Source organism: Varroa jacobsoni, unplaced genomic scaffold, assembly GCF_002532875.2.
Source record: "Varroa jacobsoni isolate VJ856 unplaced genomic scaffold, vjacob_1.0 contig02493, whole genome shotgun sequence".
NCBI classification, from domain to species: Eukaryota; Metazoa; Arthropoda; class Arachnida; order Mesostigmata; family Varroidae; genus Varroa; species Varroa jacobsoni.
The window spans coordinates 14,737-39,971 of NW_019214826.1; the positions used below are offsets into that span (position 1 = coordinate 14,737).

The 25,235-nt window shown below is 41.1% G+C and overlaps 1 long non-coding RNA gene across 2 annotated transcripts; it reads left to right on the top strand.

The window, feature by feature from the left end:
* Positions 1-25,235, top strand: LOC111272526 (uncharacterized). Of its 2 annotated transcripts, none has more exons than XR_015315764.1 (3): positions 1-1,654; positions 16,424-16,540; positions 24,421-25,235. It is a non-coding gene; the product is annotated as an uncharacterized LOC111272526 (long non-coding RNA). The 2 variants fall into 2 exon arrangements; XR_002687569.2 differs by lacking the exon at positions 1-1,654 and adding an exon at positions 8,181-10,225.

Here is a 25,235-nt window from a genome sequence, read left to right on the forward strand (position 1 = left end):
GAGACAATAGTTGCGGGGCAACGACTCAGTCTGCTGACCTCAACCTCCTCCTCCTCAGTATTCCTCGAGCTCTAGCTCGTTTGCTATTTGTCGCTTCGCTGTGTTGGTATCAAGACACCAACGCTCACCCCTCAATGTTGTCTTTCAGTGGGTTCACAGGGTCTTTTGCGATTCATCGCTGATTTTCAGCGTTGGCAATCTATTACCATGCATTTAGTAGTGGCTATTATATCACCGTGGGTTTTTTATATGAGTGAAAAAAAGGGACAGATGCAGGTGTGCTTTCGGGACAGGTCTGCAGATACCTGAAATAGAAAGTAAGATTTACGCCCGAATGGGTGAGGTATTACAGCACACCTAATGGTTCAATGGTAAGTGTCTCTGGACACTACAGTTAAGAACACGTCTCGGTTTGGGAAAAAACAGAGGCAAACAAACAATTTGTTTCATTCTGGAAGCGGATAGTTTTCTCAAGTAATGCATTGCGCATTGAAAACACAAGAAGGTGAAAGCAAACCGTACAGGACAGAGCAAAAAATTTTATATCCATTCAAGTCGAGTGACAATTGAAAGGCATTTCAATCACACAATGAAATGATTTCCATATAAAAAGGATCGTGTGAAAATGTAAGGAGCTATAATAAAAGTGGGTTAATATAATTTTTTGTACATGTTATACACTGCACCAGGATGTTCGATATTAGTAGGTGGTAATCTCACTCTCGACCCTGGCCTAGGGTCCCTCGTTATTTTCTGCAGATTTTTCGGGGACCGTCGATTTTGCCCTAGTGACATTAGGGACGGGCAAACCAACGGAAGCTGACCTCGGCCCAGACTAGTGACGGCGAGCCAAAGACATGACCTGGAAAAGTAAAGACGCTTGGTGCTTGTTGGCCTCTATGGGCTTATCAGTCATATAATGTAACACTGTACCGAGATGGCCTAGTTTTTGAGGAACGGTCGGTGGCGCTGTTTGGCAGTGACGAGGTCCTGCAACTTGTCATATATTCGAGATGTTGATCAGGGAGTGGCCTTTGTATCTGCAAAAACTACCAGTGCATGCATGAATACACTTCATTCAGAGACTGCTCGCATAGTCAACTACGTACGCCGCCATTATTTACAAAGATTTACATGATAAGGCAAAGCGTCGTAAGGAAGACAAAGCGAGAGAAGAAAAACAGTTCGGTTTGTAGGTGCGGCATAGGCAATGGAAAGGAGGTGATAGGTCGGCCAGTCCCCACCAACCGTCCGTCCATTTGTGAAAACGAACGACGAATGTCAACAGATAATGAGACCGACCTTTTGCAGTTGCTGACAAAGCGGAAGCAGGAGAGATCGCCTGAGCTTTCGAGAAAAGGCGTTATGGAACGTAGTATAGGGCAGCAATATCTTTTGGTTGGAGCTGAGCTAAATCTAACTCAACCTTATGAAGTGCGGCCGGTTTGAGCAGGTCGTTCGAAAGGTGACTGTTCAATACGTGATGTGCCTTATCTATGGCAGCTTATGCCTGGGCCTTCTCAGTTGTGTACCAACAACTATCGAATAGTCGTAAACAAAAAAAAAACAAATGAACTTCGCCGAAAAAAGCTTCGTTGCGCGTCCTTTTCTCCTTCATGCATGCAGGCAAGCCAGTTTGATAGTCATCCAAACGGTAAGTATGCAGTTAACCTAGTAGGCGCCAGTAATCTTCATGTAATTTTGTGTGTTTTTCTTTTTTGTTTCCAGGAGAATTATTTTTTTTTCATATTGATGAGAACATTGATTTTCATTTTACTCCCTCTAGTTTGCAAAGCGACCCGCTTAGATGTCCCTATGTGGCCCGTACACGCTGAGCCGCATCCTCAACGCGATTGCGAGATAATTGAAACAAACTATGGTGGGCTTCACCTTCAAGGTGAAATAAATACACCGTGTAATGGAACGCACAGGATGTCTGGAAGCGATTGAAGGGATAGGCGTGTAGAGGGAGTCGCAAAGATTCGTGTAAATCTTTGGAATTGTGCGGTTTTAAAAGAATCATGTGTTTTATTAACACAGCTTGTGGAATATGTGTCGATGGCTCTCGATTGGGAGCGTGTTATTTTACTCACAAAATCTTGCCTTCAAACTAATCGGACTTCATGATATTTTTTATGATATATTTATTGAAAATACTGACTTCCGACAAATTCCATAGAATAATCGATAGTAACGCACCTTAAGGGAGACGCATTAGCCACCCATATCACGCCCCAAGATTAGTCCATATAAGTTATGCTCACGAACTTTACTAGATTTTCAAAAAAATTTTTTCTACTATATCACCTAGCGCCGTGTTTATATTTAGATAAATCTTCCTAAAAATCGATCTCTGAATGGTTTTTGGGGTTATATCTATCTACAAATAAATACATGCGCAGTTTTTATTTGTATTTAGTTAAAAAATGAATACAAATTATAAGGTTGATCTTTATTACTGATACTTTGCAATATATTAAGGCAGTGTTGTTTGTACAACAAGTTTGATAGAACACGAGATAAGCAAAACAACTGTAATTTGGTGAGTACCACGTTAAGCGCTGTATATTCCATTGTATATTCGTATAAGCGTACTAAATTACTTCTCAAACGTATTTCGTTCTCGTACGATGACTATTTTCGTACGAAACATACGATTTTGACGGTGCTGGCCAACACTGATCGCACGGGTGTTTCGTCTAAGTAGCTGTTTGCAGCGGTGCTAAATCTAGAATTTTTTGCTCATTTCTCAATTAAAACACTGTGTGCTACATGTTATTGGAAGGTGTATGTACCGACAGACACAAACGGGTCTCGGCGCAGACGTCGAGTAGATTGTTTCATTGGGCCATCAGACATTCGTTTCTATTACCCGTCAATAGGACAATAAATATATAAGGATAGTTAGTAGGCCTGTTTAATATTTCGCTGTTTAAAGAATAGGACGCAAACAACGGTAACCAATTTTTGTGAAGCGACATCGAGTTGCTGCGGCCAATATGCCAATATATTGACTACAGATCCAGGCCAAATATGCGGAGGATCTTTAGCTTTGTCAGCCGCCCTTGTCCTCACTATCTGTACGTGGGTAGAGCTAGCTCAGAGTCGGGCCTGACAGAGTCCTTGAAAGTTTACCTGGGCGGTGACACCTTTCCACTGGGTGGATCCCGTTATCGGTGCCACTGATTCGTGAAAAATATCTGTTGGAAAAGCAGCAATTGTGTGAAATAAGCGTAGCTACTACGTTCGTCTGATCCGGATACTATCCGGATAAAATAGTTTTGAACTATGGCTAGCGAAAACCACCTACAATGCCCTGAGATAAGCGTGTATTTTTAATAGCCGTACTATATAATCCACTATAGATCAGTGGAGTAACAGCACAGGTTACTCTGCTGGAAAGTTTTCGTCCAGTTATCAGTAAATATGTATAAAAACCCATGCTTTTTAGAACCAATATCATTAAGAAAACAGCATAGAAACAACAGCCGTTAGCTCTGTCGCCAGGAACGCTGACCAAACAAATTGTACTTTTTGTTTACACAAATTATGTAGTAGTTGTATCACTAACACAGACCTGGCAGCAGTAGCTCCTAGTAATAGAATACAAAAAAAAATAACACTGAAACCATTTTAATCAGTGGCAAGCATTGTATCTATCTCGAGTATATTTACCTGGCAACGTTACTTAGCGTTGGTCAAATTGACGATTAAATATTTCCCGGAACGAATTTACGCGATCTGGATAGCTGGGAATTCACTAAAATACTCCTATTTTTGAGGAACTATAAGCCTTAGCTTTTCTTGCCACGTGTCTAATCCCCATCGTTGTGACGCTCACCTACGGAATGGCCGTTGTTTAGATCTATGCAATACACCAAGGCCCCAATTACATAACGCTGGTTAAATCGATTATATAGTGTTGGCAATTTTCGTGTTACTCATATTATTCACAACTATCATTGTGCTTACATGATTATTTACTGAACTTACCTAATCAAGTTCTCGTTTCGCGTTCAGTAGTTTTCCTTGAAGATACTGCTTGTAGGTAAGAAGTGAAGCCCGATCAAGTGGTAACGATCGAAGAAGCGTTTAGGTGTCATAAATCGATATATTATGTGTACTCATCATTTACATAATAGACAGTCAGTGGCATACCTCAGCGAGGTAAAGCTGCGTCGTACATCATCAACATGCGTGACTTGATCAAGCAACGGGAACATAGATGATGGCTATTTAGCTCTTCTGGGATATTGCACATAGTTTACCCGTTAGTTGTTTGTGTCGCCCAGGACCAGCCCCATCGGATCGAAGCGACTCGACGGATGCCGATTTCGCTGCACTCATTCAGCCTAACGGAAATATATACAATGGTAATAATCAAATTATCGGTTAAAATCAACATTCAATGAAATTATTTGACTTTAAGGGGAATATACTGCTACTAATTGCAGAGCCATACATTTCAACTGTGGTTATATATATATATATACGAATATGTATATATATATATACACATATACGAAATAGTAGTCGGACAGCTAAAAGAAGTCTTAAACATTTGTCTCCACAGTAGGATACAAAGTATTCATTTCTTCGATACATATACCTTTTTCGATACGAAAGCAAAGCTTGTTTATCCTTATGTCGGTAGTACGTTGGTACGTACCGTGACGTCGGGCGACGGTAGTAAGTCTTGCCAGTAGATCATTTACGCTTGATTTCGTACCGTCGCGTTCAGAAACTAGTTCCACTTTTACTTAACAGCCTCAGAATGACGTCAGCGTAAAGTATACATGTGCGTAGGCCACATTTGGACCGTACTTAGGCTAAATTTAGATTAAACTGTGGAAGGTGAAAATGTGAATACGGGCGGCTTTTCTCTCCTCACGGTAACTGCAATAACGAGCCGATCTTTGGACCTTTCCTAAAACAAAGAGGATATCCTGCCATACACTTGTTGATAGACCTAAGGTTTCTTTTTTGCCTGTTTGTCCTATTTGTATATAAGTTGTCAGTTCATTTCGGTGAACATTAGTTTCGCAGATGCACTAGTGAGACGGCATGATTAAACCACCAACGGCTGTATTAAGCTCCACTTTGCGCACGAGCTTGAAGCTAAATCGGCTTTACATATTTGCTGATCCAGTTCAGAAACATAAGCTCAAAAAACGTTACGTGCACATTTGCTTTCCATACCTAGGTTAGGTTTAAACATCATACACGGTGGACGATGCCAAGCGAGTCGAAATGTGTTTCACGTGATACGATATTGCAAGTGGGGCTGACTTAATCTATTAGTAGATCAGTAGCTCTATACTTAATAACTCATCTCGTCAGATGAATGACCATGCTGCCTTTACTGTCCCTGAATGATCTCTGATAGATTTCTGATATAGGCCGATTTACTTGGTACAGCTAGCTCAGAGTATTGATAGTCTTCGATTTTATAAGAATACGTCTAGTTGGAATTGAAAAAATCAGATACTATTACTTTTTGTTAGCTCGATATGCATTATATATTCATCCTGAAATTAGTCTTCGGTGGCCAAGTGCTTATAGTTGACCTTTTTTTTTTTCTATAACCAATATCTTTTCAGATTAACTTAACTGAAACTGCTTGGAAGTTCATAGAAAAGCAACATGAATGTCAAGGGCAAAAACTATTCGATAGTTGGTTAATGCTATAGTCTACATCTAAGGTCGGGAAGAGTTATAAATGGCATTTTAAAAGGGCATTTCATAAAACACTGAATTTTGGTAGTTCGCTGTGTTTTGGAGTTCCCTATAGCTGAACTTTGATTCAAGCTTTCTCCGCTTCAAGTAGAATTAGATCTCTAATGTCAGTTAGTGATTGTATTTATGCTCATCACTAACCGTTTGCTGAGATGTCTGAGCGTCGTAAACGCTAACTTTTGTTTCTTCGATCATTCCGTCCCCTTGGGTGACAACTCATTGACGTCATCACAGTATTATATATTGAACCTTCCAAGTTCATATTAGGGAGCGAACAGTCGTCCCAGCCGCCATGATTCTGACGGTGACGGCGGTCAAAAGTAGAGCTAGGTTTGTGGTGTCGTCCATCGTTTGAAGTGGATACAATGGTACCAGAAGGTTAGTGGCGTGCCTTGTTCTTTTGGTGGTGATCCGGATTGTTTTGTTGTTGTTAATTGTGAAGGTCGACTGGCAGATGTGTGTCCTGCCGATAACGGATCGGCCAGCTTAACTTGGTACAGTTCAGCTGAACAGCCAGTGTCAATGACCACTTGCGATTTGTTGGCCTCGACGAGAGGAGGTTACCTTAACTGCAGCGAAGATGCCCCCTTATCACATTTAACCGTTCTGATCGGAAGGGCAGGCACAAAACGACAAAAGACAGTCGATCGATACATATATGGCATCAGAATTGTTTGCACGGCTTTTTGTGTGTAGGGCTTAGAAATCTATTAAAATGTTTAGATAGTAATAATAAATATCTGTTTAACAGGATATATACGACGTAGAATAGCGTTCACAAACCTGTCTCACAGTGCATTAATCATTAGTGGGTAAATGAAATGTCAACACAAAGTACGTTGTACGATGTACGACGACGAACGTTGAAAATGCTTGATCCTATTTTGGATTAAATTGAAAAGCATTTGACCTCGAAAGTACGTCCCAATTATGTGGGTTATTATTAGTTATTAGATCCCGAGGACCATATGTATGCTGCGACGGTTAAACGCGCTACGGTGTATATCACGACGAGGTCACTGGGGAACAATAGCTGAAGACTTTTTAATGCAACCTTTAATCGACCCTTAGTTACACACTTACGCGCTATTGAGCTGGGTCAAGGATGGGGCGGAGATGAGAGAAGCTAGATCTACAAAACGTACCGTCCTTCGTATTAGCGGACGACTCAAGTAATTCCACTAACTTAAAGTGGTTGAATTCGAAATATTCTTTATTGTTTATGCTACTAACTAAAATTCTGGATAAGAGTCGATATTGTGTTATTGTCGAAGTTTTACCTCTTCTTCGGTTCAACAGTCAAAAACCGGTTAGTTCTCGTGTTTTGCATCAATCTGATACGTAGAAAATACAGAGGACAAATTTAAAATACTATAAATACTTTCAATAAATTACTTATAGAGGTTTAACTTCGTACGAAATGTGAGCCACAGTTTTATGCATGCATATTGGATCTCGCAGGGAACTTAAGCGATCACCTTATTTTGTCTACGGGGCTAAATTATATCAAAGACGCTAAGGAGAATGTCCTACACAAGACCTCGTGCCTTTTTATAAATAGACTAGATTTTCACAAGAATAAATGGAGTACAAAAATAAAAAAAAAAATAGGAAAAAAAAACAAAAATATATCTAAGCTCGCATGGCTCTAATGTTTACAACTTTTCGCTTCAGACTGACGAGAATTCCTTCACATCGTTAGCTTTTAGCCAAACAGGGAGATATTGTCTAGAAGAATCTTCTAGACACGTATGCATATGTGTCATAATATTTATGCACCCGTACATGTTCCTTTAAATTTTTTTAACGAGTTTTTTTTCGTTATTCTCCGAAAATGTTCTTATGACGGGCTTTTTACCGATGTTACTATTTTGAAGTATATTATTGCCTGATATTAACCTCCCGCTTAGCCTACCGACCTCCATTTCGTATCTGATCATATTAGCCTTTTCCCCGTTTATCATCTTACCCTCATTATGATACTCTGCAATTCTCTAACTTCTCTGCGAAATCTGCTCGAGTGCGTTTGTGCGTAGGTTTGTTTCAGGATAGGACGCTTTACATTATCTAACGAATTGACCTCTTTTGTTTCCATTTTAAGCACCTTCGAACCGTTCGCTGTATGCGCGTGCGATAATATGATAATAATATACTAATCACTGCAACACTGAGCGTGCTCTTTGAGCCATCGATTCTTATTTACAGACCGCACACGCGTACGGCCATTATGGAAGCGCCCATATGTTCCTATAGGTATATAATCTTCCGGGAAACGCGTGGTGCCCCTTGGCAGTTTCTTAGTTCGACTGCTTTCCACATCACTATAATGTTATAGCCTAATTTCGACTAATGTTAGCATTTACCGAGGTAGTTTCTTTTGCCGTACCAAAGTCTTGCCATTTTTGTTTCTTTATCTTGTGCTTATATACTGTAGCTTTAGATTATTCGTCATCCATTACAGACTGTCTGCTAACGAATCGACCTTTAGTTTTAGCCGAAAATAGCTGATACAGTTCTTGCCGATGTTACCATTAAAAACCAAACTTCCCATAACACTTCAACAGTAACATGTCTATCTGTGAACCTCGGGAAGGACACATGTGAGTTGTACCATGTTAGGCTCATGCTAGAGGCTAGCCGTCCGATCTAGTACTGTCCAACGGCAGTTCTGGACATAAAATTCGAATTATTTAATTCTCAGCCAGTGGCGTGATCTGGCTTTTTTCGTCACGTTGCTGCCCTGAACTCTGGTACGTTTCCATATTACACTGGACGCTTTCTGCCATAAACCAGCAGTCGGTAGCAGTTCGCGGGAACGTCCACGCTTAGATGACATATTATGCCACGCTGCCGTCCTTAACATGTTAACATCTGCGATAGTAGAAGCGGCAGCGGTAACAACGCTTGTTATGACGAACAGACGCGATGCACCGCTGACGTTCGCTTACCGAGCAGGTTCATGTAACCCACCGATTCTCCCACGCAAACATATTTGTAAACATGGATACACTCGAATATGCCCGTGAGTGCATTATTGCGCTAGCTGAACAGTATCACACACAAAAATGGCGCAAAACAGCAAGAACATTCAGTCGTTTTGAAAGCGAGGTGCTGTGAATAGATAGACAGTTGATGGGAGGACGGATTGTTACTTGAAGGCGCTATGTAAAGAAATACAGGCATATAAACGGTTTTGGAGGAGGCTTCGAGCAAGACAGGAACGACCGGTGATGAAAGAACACTGCATATTTAGTGTGTGTTATCGTTTAGGGTGGATTGGAAAAGCCAAGATGGTTGGTGGAGAATACGCAAAGAATGCGAGACCAGGCCTTGAGGTGTCTGTCGAAAACCCGTTGACGTTTATGAAGAGTAAGATGGCGGATGAGCTGTGTCCTTGTCATTCTTGTGCTTAACGAATAAAATAAGGTCGAAAGACCTGAAATTATTAGTGAGGAATAACAGTTATACCTAGGAAGAATACAAATCGAAAATGTAACCAGCAATAGTAATACTGATCAAAACAAGTTCTATAGAGGTCGATAATGTCAATGGAAATCCTACCATTATTAAAGTTAAGTGCTTTTCCTTCTAATTCTTCTCATATTGGTAGCGGAGTATAAGTTCCAGGAATCCAGGAAACTTGTTTCTCCTTGTCCAAGTTTTGGAAATGAATGAGGAACAAGGTAGCATACAACTGAAAGCCACAATGAGCTCTTTGAGTCAACTGGTCGCCCATATCTGCAAAACTAAGTTATTTTATGCATAGGGTTTTCTAACTTGCTTCTGTGCACAAATAAAAGAACGCGTTTTCAATTGATTAGCCGGAATTAAGAAAATTCATATCCGTTATCCTGTTCAGGTAAGTTTTTCAGTCTAGTTCCTTTAATGACTTATCTGAAGCATTTCAACGGAAACTATTGTAACAAGTTTGTTGATAATTAACCTTTTTTACCGAACGTTTTAAATTCTTACAGTCCGGGCGTGACCGCAGGCTTTACATTGTAGCCTTAAACGTCTTGTTGTAGTCGAACCGTCTTTCCTTACGCCTTCAGACGTCCAATGCGATTAATAACATTTAAAGGCTAATGTATCGATTATTTTCGTTCCATGTCTTCAGCTTGGGATTGAGCCAAGGATAGCTTGGGTGGTGCGCTAAATCATTACAAACCGATAGTCTGAACAAGTATCTAATAATAATGAGAATACGCATGTCACCACTATCATCATCGTAAGAGCACTCACTCCCGTAAGCCTCTCGAAGGGCCCTACCCTTCACTAGGTCAAAACGTTACTGGGTCATTGGGCAGCTACCTCAGATAACATGTAGATTTCTAATAGTATCTGTGATAGGGTCTCTCGTTGGTTTCAGTAGCAGTATGGTACAAGCATAAGTGACAACGACAACACAGAGCAGTTGTCGGCGTTTCCCGCTGTATGGGTTGTATGGATGCCATAGGACCGCCAGACAGTCGACGCGCCGAATAGCGTGGTTAGTAATTTTTCGAATGATAATCCTCGTGGTAGTCTAGAATAGCAGGTGGATATCGATTCACGCAGAAACAGACGAAAACGAAGAAACGGGATAAAATTGGAGGCAGATCACAAAGAAAGCAAAGTTCCTTGCATCATGAACGGATAGCAACGCCAGATAGTATATCAATGTTTTCTAAGTTCTGCTCGTAATCTTGGCCGGTTATGAGCTTACTTGGAATTAAAGCTGTAACTGTCAAGGCATGCACCATTAGAGTAGTACGTTGATAATATTCAAGTTCGAATAATTCACTAAACATACATTTCGACAGCTAGATCCTAAGGAAGGGGAATGTTTGAAAGTTATATAGGATTCAGGTGATCTGCCATATTTCAAAGGGCCAATTTCTTTATTTATCTCCAATTTGACTATTTCTATTTACGACGCATTATTACTATCTAATCTCATAGCACTTACGCGCGATAATAATTCAAAAAGCCTCAGAGAATTACCGGTTTCGGTTAGGTTCCACGTACTATGAATACAAGAATCATAGAAGGAGCTTGATATCTTGACGCACTGGAGTCGGGGCCAGAGGGTCGTGTCAAACGTATATAAAGAGCTGTTAGTACGTTCGGGACGGGTTTCTTCTATATACAGAACGGTGTTCTTTCCGAGTTTACTTTACTTCGACAAGGAGGATTTCTTAGGGGCGTCCGATGTGTAAATCTTTTTATTTACTTCCCAGCGTGTCCATAGCCTCTGTAGATACGCGACGTATCTTTTATCTAATGCATACATATATATGTGGAGAGAAAGTCGGTTTGCTTATGACCTGGACACTTTTGGCTGCTCAGAAGAAACGGCCGCAGATCCTGCTGCGTTATCCTGAATGTTAACCAATCTATTATGGAACATAACAAAGCCAAAAGCACAATTTTCGTGCCAAAATTTAGTTATTATGGTCAAGAAAAAAAAAAAATATTTGTAAATATAACGCGCACATAGTCAGGCACTTCGCAAGTCTACCTCGGTTAGATATTTGGAACAAAGCAAATCAGTCTCTGTGAGCTTTCTAGCTGTGGGATGCTTTTTTAATGTTAACAGCAATGAACATGACCAAAGTGAGCGAAAAAAGCACTCTAGAATTTTCATATGCCCCATTACAAAAGCTCTTGATTTGAGGTGTTTTCTTTCTAACGTTGAAATCTCTCCGGACAAATAGTCCCGCTAAAAGTGCGTAGTATCACAACACCTCTGCTTTCTATGGACTTAACAGGGGCAAAATAGCTATAATAGCAATGTTTCTGTTGTACTTTTCAAAAGGACATTGATGAACAGCTTCAGACACGTTCAAAAGCTTCGCTTTCCCGATCATTGATAGTAAAGATGTAGCGGGACCTTACTCAGTACGATAATTTAACTTCAAAGAACACTGAACATGCCTAACAGGGAAAGGCAAAATCAGGCCCACTTCTCTTTCCACTTCCAGTACTGCTCGCTGCACATATGTTCACGTTCCAGGATATTCACCTCAAGCATCTAGAACATGTACTCTCTCAAGGGTGGTTGCTAGCCCTTCAAGGGTGCGGCAAAGCTGAATTTTAGCTAAATGACGCTAAGTTTTATTAATTGGCCGCTATTGCTACTATAACATCGGTAGAGACGAACTATAAGAAAAAGGTCGGCTCTCCTACACAATTACACACAATTAGCACAATTACACAACTCCTACGATGAACTGGGGTTCATAGTCCGTTCATACTTCAAGTTTAGCGACTTAGCTTGGAGTCGCTGATTTTCTCGTTGCTGCCAGCCAGATCGAATCTACGTATTTTAGCTATTTATTTGATACAATCCAAATCCTCAAGTTAATGAGAGAATCCCAAATTCGGCAGATACCCAGATTTTGCTTTCGCCGTATATAAGCAATTTTTTTGGAAGGTCCAAATACTTCCGAATTTCTGTGTTGATAAACAGTACTAGTACTAGCAATTATCAAAAGGAAAGTAACTAAGTACGCGTGCTGGTTGGTAGTTTCGGAAGTATTTTCAGTAATAAATTCTGAGTGCTGCGGGCTATTGATTTCCAATAATTTTTATGTACGTATAACATGAAGTTGGGCGACTTTGTAATGTACACACATGCGGATACCGTTATGCTGCAATGCACTGACTTGTAGGTGCATTTGGTGCGCATTGCGTGAACGTTTTGTGAGCGTGTTGCCTTTAGGGGCTTTGCACATCCGACGTGCTGCACGTACTGTGTACGTCATACGATCAAAATTTGACACAACGGGATTTTGCAAAAAAGCATTTCGTATGTCCTTTGTGCGGCCTAATAATTTTTTCATACTTTTATGCTGTTACGTCTGTCGAGAAGTAAGGCTGACAGACGGTTAGGTCAATCGAAGCCACTTTTACAATACTGGCACAGTCGCTGTCTAAACGTTTTTGGCCAACGAAATTTACACGGTACCGCAAAAAATAGAGAAAAAAAAATAGACGAAAAAACGATGTCTAGCATTAGACATCTTATATAAAATAGACGTAGCACAGATGACGTTTACGAGAGGAAGTCGATAGCAGGTGATCTGCCGCCGCGACAAAAGTAACGACTCCATAAAGATTCACATAAACGTCCGTCTACAGTGAAATTTAGACTATTCGCCACTGTTGAAGATAAATTGAGAAATTAAAAATAACTGTGCAAACAATTCATTAGATGTTTGTACGAAAAACCATTGCATCGCTTTGAACTACTTATCCCTCTAACGATAACGAGCTAGCCAAAAGGTCTTTTATGTATTTGTATTTGTGTGACCATTTCTATGGTCGCGCGCATCTGTTGTAGTTCTTGCATAGAGAAGATGGCCTGAATACGTCGTGCAATTGAATCAGCCTCCTCAACGCCAGTCATGTCGATCGATGCAGAACGCATGACAAGAAGCCTGCTTTCCAGCAGAAAAGTATGATGGGATGTTCTGAGCCTTTTTAAGCATAATTATTTAATATCTGAAAGATCAACCCCTAAGGGTCAGCTGGTATTAGCTTCTGCATGGGTTATACCTAAGATAGCCTCATATACCATCAGCGATAACAACTATTAAAATCGGCGGTTAGCGTTCGGTCTAAGCACGGCTCAGTTCTATTTTCCCCTTCTTTATTTGCCCCACGGTTAAAAAAATGAATAGAAACACATTGGACTGAATATCAAGAAACGAAACTTAATTATGCGTTTACATCAGTGAGCGTACATTTCTTTCGTGAGTTTTTTTTTGGGAACACAAGGTCAACGCATTAATAGTATGCACCAGTACTTTCATACTAAGAGCACCAAACTGAGAAATCCATAAATACAAAATTGTATTTAGTCCGATTTTCTTTTACCTGAAATTCGTTTTTCTTCTTCTTTTTTTGCCCATTCGTCTACTTTTTTTAACGAAAATATGTGCACTGTTATCTATTAGTCTACTATCCCATTCTCTTTTCAACTTGAGTGGACAGAGCTTTGTACCATTAGGCCTCAGGCCAGCTACCAGACTCCCAGACTAGGCGCGGGCAAACCGGCGAATGTAGTGCAGACAGCGATGTCTGGCCGCTTTCCCGCTCGTCGGGCGGGTCCGTCCCGTAAATTGACGTCTGCTGACTAGAAGGTTCCACATGCGTCCGGAAACTCCAGCTGTGCTTATCTGAAATTCTACGCTCTGTCGGTCCCTTTTTTCCGTCGCCGCAATTACCTATGGACATTGGGCCACCACCAGCGATGCCCCCAACGTCGGCACCCGTCTGCTCCTCACCTTGCCCGCAGGGGCTACATTTTTAGATCTCACTCCGTTCCATAAAATGGCCCGTTCCGTTCGAGGCTTTTCTAGTGCCGTCACTACCAGCTATTGCGGACACACAAGACAAATATGAAGTGGTCTGAGGCAGACGAACGCCTCGACAGAATTACTGATCGTGCCCATGAATTTCCGGGCCTACATGCAGCCGGTCCAATTTAGTGACGTACAAAGCAGATGCCTAAAGAGCTCAAAACAGTAACCAGCAGCTTCGCCTACCTGCATTGCTGAAATCGACGCCTGTCTCTGGGGTAGAGAGAGAAAATCTGGCAAGCCTTCGTTGACGAACGATGATTTCGGGTGACCATGTTACGACGAGCAATCACTTGAGTGCTATACAGTCTCATAAGGCAATAGCAATTTGTTTCGATGTTTGCTATCAAAATGAGACATTCAACATCAGTTTTCGTCCGATTTAGACCTATATTGAACCTATATTGAATAGTTCTTTGGACACAACCCTCTTTCGTACAATGGTTCCAAGCGTAGCCATTCGTTCCTTTCGTTCGTATTGTTGTTGACGTTTTAAGATAATTTTTATGCCTAGACCATTTACCTCCCTTATAGCTATAATTGTACAAACACACACACACACACACACACACACGTAAAAATTGATAGCTAAACCACTCACTTATTCAAAGCTTGGACTGACCTTTCTCCGTAAGTGGTGTATGGCTTGGCAGGCATATAGACAGACACCTAAAGAATACACCTGTTCTGAACGTACATGTTAAAGTCGCAAGTTGTTCACTGTTGACGTACACGTATTTTATGCGGAATGGACCTATAGTACTGAACGATACGTCTGTAATGTAATCAGATGGAAATCGAAAGAAAGTTAGCAAGCGCTTTCTTAGTAGCGCGAATGAACGAAGTGACGTTGCCCCAGGGGTAAGGTAGGTCAAACGAAATAGAATAAAATTGTTAGGTCGCTTCAGAACACATCATGGAATAGATTACGCTACTGCTAAACAAGTCTAACCTATATGTATATATATATGATCTAGCTTTGTTAAAGAATTGCCAGTAATAATATAAATAGAAGTTTTATATTCCGCACAAAATTGTCGCTGGTAAACTTAATTTTAGCACGGTTATCACAAGTGAAGGTAAGTTCTTGACAACAGAGACAAATATAATATCGCTAATGAAATGGACGCGTTGCTATGAATATGGGTGCTGCAGATAATTTTACGGACACACATTTATATTCTGGAAACAACCTCGAAAGCGGTTCCGGAACAACCCGATATTTTCGGTATTATGCGTCACTCCTGTTTATATCTGTATCGTGTTAATAGTATGTTTCCTGGAGTCCTGCCACGATCATAGATGGAGTTTAAACAAATGATACATTATTACTTTCTAGAAGTAAAGCTCACTTCAGCATTTTACTAGTCCGATTGATGTCTGGGAGATGCCAGGCAAGAGAACAAACGTTGGGTTTACGCGGATAGTCGTAAGTCTACGGGTACGATGTCAAATGATAATATATTATATTGATCAGCAGAGGCTGTCCTTTGATCTGAGTAGCGCATATCCGAGTAATCCGAGTCCTGCTTGCCACAGGCCACAAAATTGACAGGCTGAGCACGACCTTCATTTTCTAATACCATTTTATAGTTAAATCTAGTCTACCTTCTTATGTATAGGTAGAATATGTCATACATATAATTCCATCTCTGTGGATGCCTTAACGTGTTAACCAAATGAAACGGAGTAAAAACCACCGGAATGACCAAGAGTGCGGCTCGGCTGAACTAGCTTGATGAAGGTCTTCTGCGTGCCAAAGTGGTACGCCACCCGACCGCCAGCACAACCTACAAATGTCCATACGAGAGCCACCGGACGTTAGCTGCTATTATCTCTTCTGTCTGATCGGGAAGAAGGGTCATGTGCATAACCTTAATAAATATTATTCAAGGTCAGGAAAAGACCGTCGTTTTACGAGGTTCTGAAAATGATATCGCTTTATGCGAGCTTCGCACCTAAGCCGGATCAAAATGTCTACGATGCAAATATGAATGTCGAGCCTCTCCGGCAACAAACCCAATTTGTATATTACTTTTCTCACATTTTCAAATATTTCTGATGCCTCAACCAGGAGCAGGTAGGTCGTGCAATGGTAAGCAAACGTAATGACGAGTCAAGAAAAAAACCAAGTAGAGCAGCATAACGGTAAAATGTGAACTGGCCAAATGCTTATGTTGGACCTGACCTTCGTCGCTCCACTGGCTTTCATGACGGTACGTAAAGGCCTTGAGATAAGTTTTTTTTTACTTGAACGTGAAGGGCGGAGTTTTCATAGTAGCATGACAACCTCAAGCATTGCCAAATCTCTCAGCCTCGTTTACCATTTCCACGTTCGACAGGTCTACCTCTTTCCATTCGTCGGCTAAAGGACCTTTTTGTTCGATATTTGGCTAACGTCGTCCAGGTTGACCAGGCTGTATAAGCCCAAAACAGATACTGCCCTACATTGGAATGAGGTGAGAAGCCGGCTGAAGCTAGGCTGTCCGCGCAACTAACGCCCTTCTGTTTCCAACTAACAAGCCACAGGTAACATATATATATATATATATATATAGTAAAAGCAAAGCGTTTTCAGTTTCTCTGACCACATCGATGTTGACGCATCGGGAGCGGCGTGAGTGTGACCTGTAGATGTTTTACTCATTATCCTTGCCTATTTAACGTACAGCCCGTTTACCTTTTGCGTTTCTTGCGAGAGTGATGAACTAGCAAACACCGAAGGCACGTGACACTATTCGTCAACATGAAGGTACAGGTAGTCAGTGGGATGGGCAGGGCGTCGCGTAGACACATAGATGTCGCTAGTCTTCTGTAGGACTTTTCTATCACATGCTGAACAAGGTCAGAAAATAGGGACACTGCTGGTGGTACAAAGGCAAGAATTCCGGTAAAGATAATAATGAAATGAAGAGAATGAAGTGCAAGGGAAGTCCGATGCTGAGCCAAAAACCTCTGCTTACGACGACCGCTATTACTACAGCTAGTTACTGAATTATATTTTATCTGTTTTTATTTAAGTATTTACCTGTTTGACTGAGATGTTGCGACCAAGTAGTCTGTTAATAGAAGAAGATTCTGATCTTTTCGTGACCTCTTCTCCCTGCAGAGGTGATCACCGCATATACATAGTAAAGATTTGCAAAAATATGGTGCAGATATACAATCACAGCAGCAATTCATATGTCGCGGTCTGTCAGTTACTTAAAAAATACTCGATGTGCAAATGCCGTTTTTTTCATTTCCGCCTTTTAGCGCGTCTCCAACTTCACTTCACAGAAGCACGTGTTTGTTTTCGGAGATATGATAAGGCCTAAACATCAAAATACCCGCGCCATTCTAGCTTCGTTACAATTTTTCTCTTACATTTTCTATTGGTTAGGCTACGTTTGTAGGACGCACTATTCGGGGTCTTCTTGTTAGTGTATATATATATATATATATATTGACAGCAAATGAGGACGTCCCACGCATCCAACTACTTCAGATCATAGTACGGCCGGTCCCGAATGCTCACGCGATTTGGTTCTTGTCTGATATCAGAGCAGAAACAGTAGGCACACAGCTCTTGTCTATGCGTTTGTTCGTGTCAAGTAATTTATTACAAACATCCAATTACCTCAAGTAAATAGACGTCCTGTGCGAGGCGACTGTGACTACTAGCAAAAAACTTAAAACGCGTGGAATGTTTTAAACTATAAAGGCCATTGATTACGGTTTGTAACCGAAAAAAAATTTCATAAGCCACAAGCAAGCTTTATAGTATGGGAGTAGTCGTTACTATGCCAATCAATAAATTTTGTCATCAGATAGAATATATTTCAATAAGTGTACGCGCGGAACGATTTACACGCGCTGAACTCTCTTCACTTGGAACCCATTTTGCCAATTTACCTTCTGTGTCTAATAAACAAATGTCCCCTGCCAGCGGTCACTCTCCCAATTGTGTTATATACACCAAACTGTGTCGTAAGCTCAAAGGGCATTTAGGCAGGTTGCCTATTGGCAAACTATCGCGCCTTTTATAGCGAACGATTCGAAATTGTATTATTGGTTGTTGTCCAGTGAATGAAAAAGGCAGCGAAGGTAGAACTCGATAGTCTCAAGAGGTTACGTGTTCAACGAAGAAGCTTTTGCTTGAATCGCACAATTAAGTGCGGTTTGTGTCAGCGCGCCTTGACCTTCGTGTTGCTTAGGTGATGACCTTCTCTACTAGTCGATGGCGGCCAAACATCGCCAATGAACTTTTTGTTGGCCTGTTCCCTAGCAATACGTTTCAGTAAATAACGACGCTGACAACCAGTGACCGTGGATTTACTGATCGTGTATGTCGACTTTGAAAAAGCTCATGCGCTACGAACAGTTTTTCTCCGTTTGGCCTGTTCCATACTTGAGCATCGTCGCGTAACTGTTATTAAAATACAGTCGAAATTTATCCCATCTGCAGCCCGGTATGCGCGATTTCAGTAAGGTCAGCAAAAATCTAAGGTTCGACGTGAATCTGCAAGAGCAAAACATTTGCCTAAAACGAGAAAAACGTAGATGGAAGGAAATGCCACAGTAGAAGTAACAGCGTCAAAGCACGATGGACTACATCCTGTAAATAATATCCAAGTTTCTTTGTTTTTGTTTTCTTAGTAAAGCAAAATTCAGCGTAAACCATTATAGCTTCACCCATCACCCGCCAACAGCTCATTAGAAACAGTGCAACATCAAGAGGTCTGCTAGGCCCGTTTGCGTATGTTAGCGGCGTTCAACCATGAAGTCTTGTACGTAGTGTCATGGGATCCAGTTCGCGTGGTCCATCTGCGCGCCAGGTCACGCCTACAGAGCCTATGCTACACCCCAGTTACGTATAACGTCACAGTGAAAACGAGACGCTGTAACATGGTTATAAAGCTATAAACACACACACACGCACACACGTCTATATATAAGAAGATGTTGCCAGAGCTGTATGCTACTCCTGGTCTTTGTTATTCGCCTATCCTATCATATTATTGACTTTGTAGCGTTAACAGATTGTTTTATCAGCGGATGGCCAACTGTGTTATCATGCTTGATCGAGAGGTCTTGGCAAAAATTGATCTGATTGCTTGTACTTTGGCGGATAAGAGACTGTAGTTCGTGACGGTGTTCAATAATATCAATGGACCTATCGATCGGAAAGTGAAATAGACTGTCCGATAGCATAGTACAGCAAATAAAGAAAGAAGCCTTTGACTTTCCTTTGCACCAAATGCGTGTAGCGCGCCAATAAGAAAATCATAGATTGACGACAGAATTTCTAAGGGAAAGTCCTCAAAAACTGACCCGGGTGCTTTGTCGGTAGAGCAATATTTAGTTAATCTCATAACTTAACTAGCGGCTGAACTGTGTTCATTTTCTTCTATTTAATCAGGTTTCTGATCAAAGGCAGGCCGAGTGTTATTTCATAAGTGTTTTCAACAAGCAGTAGGTACTATTTCAACAGAGCTTGCTAATTTTGTATTATACATATGTGTGTATTTTGTATTACGTGAATGCTATTTTTGATTGCTACTTTACGACGGCCAAGGGAGAAATTAATTTTTCTGATAGAAACGATGATCTCTAGCCATTTGCCATTGCCATAGTCATACTGCGCACTTGAACAAATCTTGCTCTATTTGTGGCCTCTGTTGTATTTAACTTTGAGAGCGAAAAAAAACGGAAAAAAAAACGATCGGTAAAATACGTAGAATTCGCGTTTTTATGGTGTGTCACTTCCTATAAAAATAGTGCGCTGTAATAATATAAAAGATCTGGTCGACGGTGACTAGCTGTTAGGGTGGGGAAATCTTTACGCATACCCTAACCGCTTTGTTGCCATGTCCGGTCTGTCCGGAGCCAAGCTTCTAAAAGGCAAGCCTTGTCAAAAAAATGTACTGTGAGTCCTTCGTTCTTAGCTGTACCTAACAAGACTCCTCGCTATTGCCGTACCAAATTGCTTTTACCTATTTGTTCTTTAGCTTCGGGCTTTTAAAGTGAACTCCGGTATATTGAACGGGGTCTTGCCACGGTGACATATTTCCACAAATTGTAACCGAGATGTATAAAAAAATTCTACACTATATCTATTTATACAACAGTGTTACAACAATGTTAAACAACAGATATCTTGGGCACTTGCTCATCAAAGAAACTTAACTGCTAATAGAATGCTCCATGTATCTGCTGCTACTGCCCGCGACCGCGAGAGCGATGTACGGCAAGCAAAGTATTTCCAAAAGAGCCTTAAGAGCCTCGAGAGATCATGCCAGAGAATCATTCTTGCCTAGGTCGATTGTTTGCCAAGCAATTTATGCATGAATACAGACAAACAATTTGGCGACAGATCAAAGCTTTCTGCAACGCTACAACTCCTAAATGTTCGGCAAGAGAAGACGTTCTATAAGTGTGTTGATACCATATATCCGATTTTCCATCCGTGTTGAAATCTGTCGCTCCGTAGTGAGATCGAACAGTGTGGGGCGGACAAATCTTCCTATAAAATAGGATATTCCGCGTTAACGTAAACGACTATTCTCCAGACGGAGAAAGGCCTCGTCGGCATGCCTCCAGGGGATCCTTCTTGGGATGTATTTCCTTTCCTATAAAGGCCGGCAGGTATCAATACAGACAACATAAAGGTCCATTCATGAATCAGAATCGATCAGGTTATCCGTGGGGCTTCGAAATCCTTTAGATCATTTCTGTTATTAGTTGAAAAAAGCTTAATTGGTTGAGGGATATAGTATTCATCATACCAGGCACGAACAACAGCACTCTCCAAAACCCCTTGTCTAATTCACAGTTTCACCGAAGCGATTTTCATGATACGATTACTATTTTTTTTGAAGATGATTTCAATAGATAATTACGTGTCTTAAGCCTCATTATTATAAATTTATTAGCTACTCTTTGTGTAGTACCCTGTGCTTTACGGCGCGCAGGACGAATCTCACCATTGGTTCGAAACGCATTAGCTATTGGCTGAGTTGATGCTCTTGAAGTTCAGAGGGTTGCAGAATAAATTGTTTTTTATTTATCTGATTCATGAATTATCCTTATTCTAGCAACCCTCTCACTTTCGTTGCAAAGCCGCAGTGTTCTGAACGGAACAGGAACCGAACTCATCAGGATCGGATCCGGTACAGAAATAGTCGAACCTCTTTTCAGCTAAGACTCTGAGACAGTTAGCAAGATAGATGCTGTCGTTTACAGTGGCACCGATAGCTCAGAATGCTTAAATCACGCCTGTAGATTGGCGAACAAAAACTAAGCGTAGATTTAAGTATTTCTGTTCCAGCTTTGTCTTGTCAAGCCATGCTAAACAGAATCCTGATAGTGTCGGCCATCTTGTTCTTGATTGCTCTGCTGTGAGTTCGCTTTGAAACGTCATCTTGCTGAAGTCATTTTCTAGTGGAAAATGGGTCAAGTGTATGACATTTTGAGCGTTACGCATCTATGCAGAAAGGACAAACACATAAAAAAATAATGTAATATATGCAAAAACCTCTTAGTAGGCTATTTCATTATATTCTCGAAGTAAGAGATTTTAACTCTTCTTAAAGTTCACAATAACATAGCGGTAGTTTCATGGCAGTATTTTAGTTTGGTGTAAAAAGAGGAATATAGGGGAGTATTTTTGCTCTCAAGTCTTTTTTTTTTTTACTTTTGGATGACTGATTTGCCAAGTGTTTTTGCCTAGTAGAGTTTTTTGCAAACACAAGTTATAAGACTAGAATGGCCGTAAGAAAACTAGTGATCTTTTGCTCTTAAGTTTTATTATGACAAACGTAAAAGTATTGTTTCGGTGTTTAAAAGGACACTGTGCAGAACTTCTCCAGATAGGATTAGGCTGGTATGGCGTTGTCAAAATGACGTGTATTTATGACCCATTATCTGTGGCGTCTCCTTTAATAACGTTCGGTTAACAAATACTAATGTTACTAAAAATGCCTAGAGTGATGTGGGCGAAGGCACCCAAATAGGCAATCGCACAGCCGTCGCTAAATTCATTTTTTAGAAACAGCTAGATCGAGTTATTTGCTGCGCCCTGCGCCTGTAGTTCACGACGTCGCCCAAACCGTCTAGAAGAACAGACGATGCCTTAATCAAACCATCTTCGTCGACAGTAGCAGGCATCTGTCTTCTTCTCTTCATCTATGTACTATTATTATGCAGTAGATAGCGTATGTTAATTAAGGCAGCCCGCTCATTTGCTATTAGCTTTCTTGACTACTTCTGTAGCGCTACGCGGTTTATTGGCCACTGTCAAGGTAAACTCAATGACAAGCACGGCGCAGGTGGCAGCGTCGAATGATGACGGTGGCACGATGCAAAGACGCAAAGCTGAATCGGATCTACTATCATAGGCGACTTGTCTGTCTGATCGGCAGCACTGCAGCGACCGCAATGTTTGTTTACGATACTATTAGGTTGTTCATGTCCTGTTTAAGGACTCCGTCGATTTGCAGCAAGAGGCAAATGTTTGCGCTGCAGTAGGACAATTCGGAGCTGCGGTAGGTCTCTGCTACTTTTACAGAGCGATAGTCTATAGCATGTTGTCGGCTAGATAGCCTATAGACTATTGCATTTGCATGTAGATACACGTTCATAATAAACAGAGACAGTAACGATTGTAATAACGGAAATCGTAATGGTCGCTGCTTCTAGCCTGTCCATCCACGCAGTAGCGCATCGTTACGTTGCGTTTCGTTAATGGGATTCGTGTGGTAAAACTAGCGTTTGCTTAACCCATATGCCTACGTTGTAGAAAGCAGCTGTGTGCGACATTTGGTCGTAGCGTCATAATGAGAAACTAGGCTGCTTTTACTGGTGGCCAGCCCTCGTCGCGCAAAGCTGGCTCGTTTACCATTACGATGCTTCCATTGCAGATCTGTCTGGTTACGTATCGACAAGATCAGATGACGACTGATGAAACGTTGAACGTTCGAGTGTATTCATGTGTCTACCTGCTTGCGAACATGTTACCAACCCTGACCCATTGGTAGACTTCCACGCTGTTTATGGGTTTGAATAAAATTATTTTGTATTGTATTCCCTTATTACGGATTACGTTAGTTTGTATTATGTCGTTTGCGATGATTGCCCTGAGACGCGTTCCAGCGCTATAATTACGATCGCCCATTGGCTTAGCTCACTAGCGGTCACCAAATGGAAACATTGAAACTTCGCTGTCAGGTAAATGCGCTTCTTCGAGAAAAGGAAAAGCCATGATTGTCACAATATTGATTGTAATGACGACTGACTGGAGACAGTCACTGGGAGAGCATCGCTGGTGGTTTTAGTTCTGCTTTATTGCATTAATGGGTGCGTCCTTCGATGTGACAAAACACACAAGACGCGAAAAGACTCCGTTGAGAAGATAGAAAAGAAGCACTGGATTAAATGTTCTAGGTTTTTAGCACTATTGACCTTTGTCTTTCCCATTTACGGCCTTTTGGTAGGGAGGGGAGGGAGTTGAATAGCGCGACGAACCATTGACAATGGTTGGCTTCTGATGGCAGTGCTCAAGTCTGAAAAAATAATAGCTGAAGGATGCCTTTTCGTCAGAAAATCGATATATACAGCTTCAACAGGGATCCGACCTGTTGGCTTATAGTAGGTAGAGGCTAAGTAGTGAGCAATTAAACCCTAAGTGATAAATTAAAATCCGTCACGAGGAAAATTACCAGCCAGACTTAATTGTGTTTTAGCTGATTTTTAATTTTACACGACCGAATCAAAACCTGAAGACTAGTTCGCCAGCTCGGACAGAACCTAGTCTGTAGACGATAGTTATTTCGGTAAAGCGCATTGGAACTACGAAGACGTAATGTTGTTTCATTCATGCGTCTCAAGTCTTACGCCCGGCATTACCGTTAAGCATTGCTTCAGAGCGCCTTAGAGCAGCCCCTCATTGCTGAAGTGCCTAATTATGGTTAACCAAAATGCGTTCCGCATCTGTCTTTACCATCCATTTACAGTCTCTTACATCAGTACCAGTTATCCGCTTTGAAATGCTTGGCCATGTAGCTGTCTAAATTAAACCACTCTTACCCAAAGCCCATATTGGATTTCGGGTTAGTAATTTCAATACACAAAGCTGCTAAATGCCGCTTGATGCTGTCGAAAAGGCAACGCAATAACAATAACATAAGTTGATTCAGCTGAAAACTTTGCCAGTTCTTTCTTGCTTCGTATTATCGCCTCCGTACCTCTGTGAGTACTTAAGTTCTCTTATCTGGCTGCTGTCGCGGGTCTACGAGTTTAGTTACATTCAAAAAATATTTCTAACCTTAACTCCTTTGTGTTTGTCGTGTGTTTGCTACAGAGAAACTCAAGACTGATATAGAAAAATTTGCCGCGCACGTTGAAGAAATCCAGTATGAGCAGTTTAATGAGGCTCGCTGTGGCGCTAACATGTGATCGTAGTCTGTCGTCAGCCGAAAGACTTATACACAGTTAACGCTTGTAGGCGTCTTAACACATACACGGGGAACCGTATTGCAAGAGTTCTGAACTAGGCGAGAATATGCTTGAAGTTGGTCTCTGAGAATATGCTGAAGTTAGACATAATGTCGCACGCTGGCTTGGATCGATATCGCTCCTTTCTATCCAAATCTGGGATCTTATTCATGGCAACAAACCGTATTGACACTATGGGGAAGATACGAGAAGGCTTGTTGGTGCTATTGTGGTTCGACTGCCTCTGCTGTCATAGTGTGTCACAAACGATAGGTCATAAAGTATCACATACGGAAACGTATATACGACTTTTAAAGAGCTATTTCATACCTGCTTCAATTGGCATAATTGTAGACCTGTATCTGAGAGACCAATTTATTCTATTTTAGAACATTCATCAGAATAATTTTCTCCTGTTGAAAAGATCTACTACATATTCAAATGGCACAGATGCTGTTTAACTTTTTCTCGATGGTGTGTATTCACTATAAGAAAACTATGGTGTATATATGTATAGGCTAGTTCAACTACGAGTTGACTTGGCAGATATTTTATGAAAATTTTCTACCAATAACATTAGCTCTAAGTTCCTCGAAGTTCTTCCATTAGCTCTAAGCCCGCAAGATACCGTTCTCAATGTGTTTTACTTACTGCTAATAAACTGGGTTTACTGTCGGACCA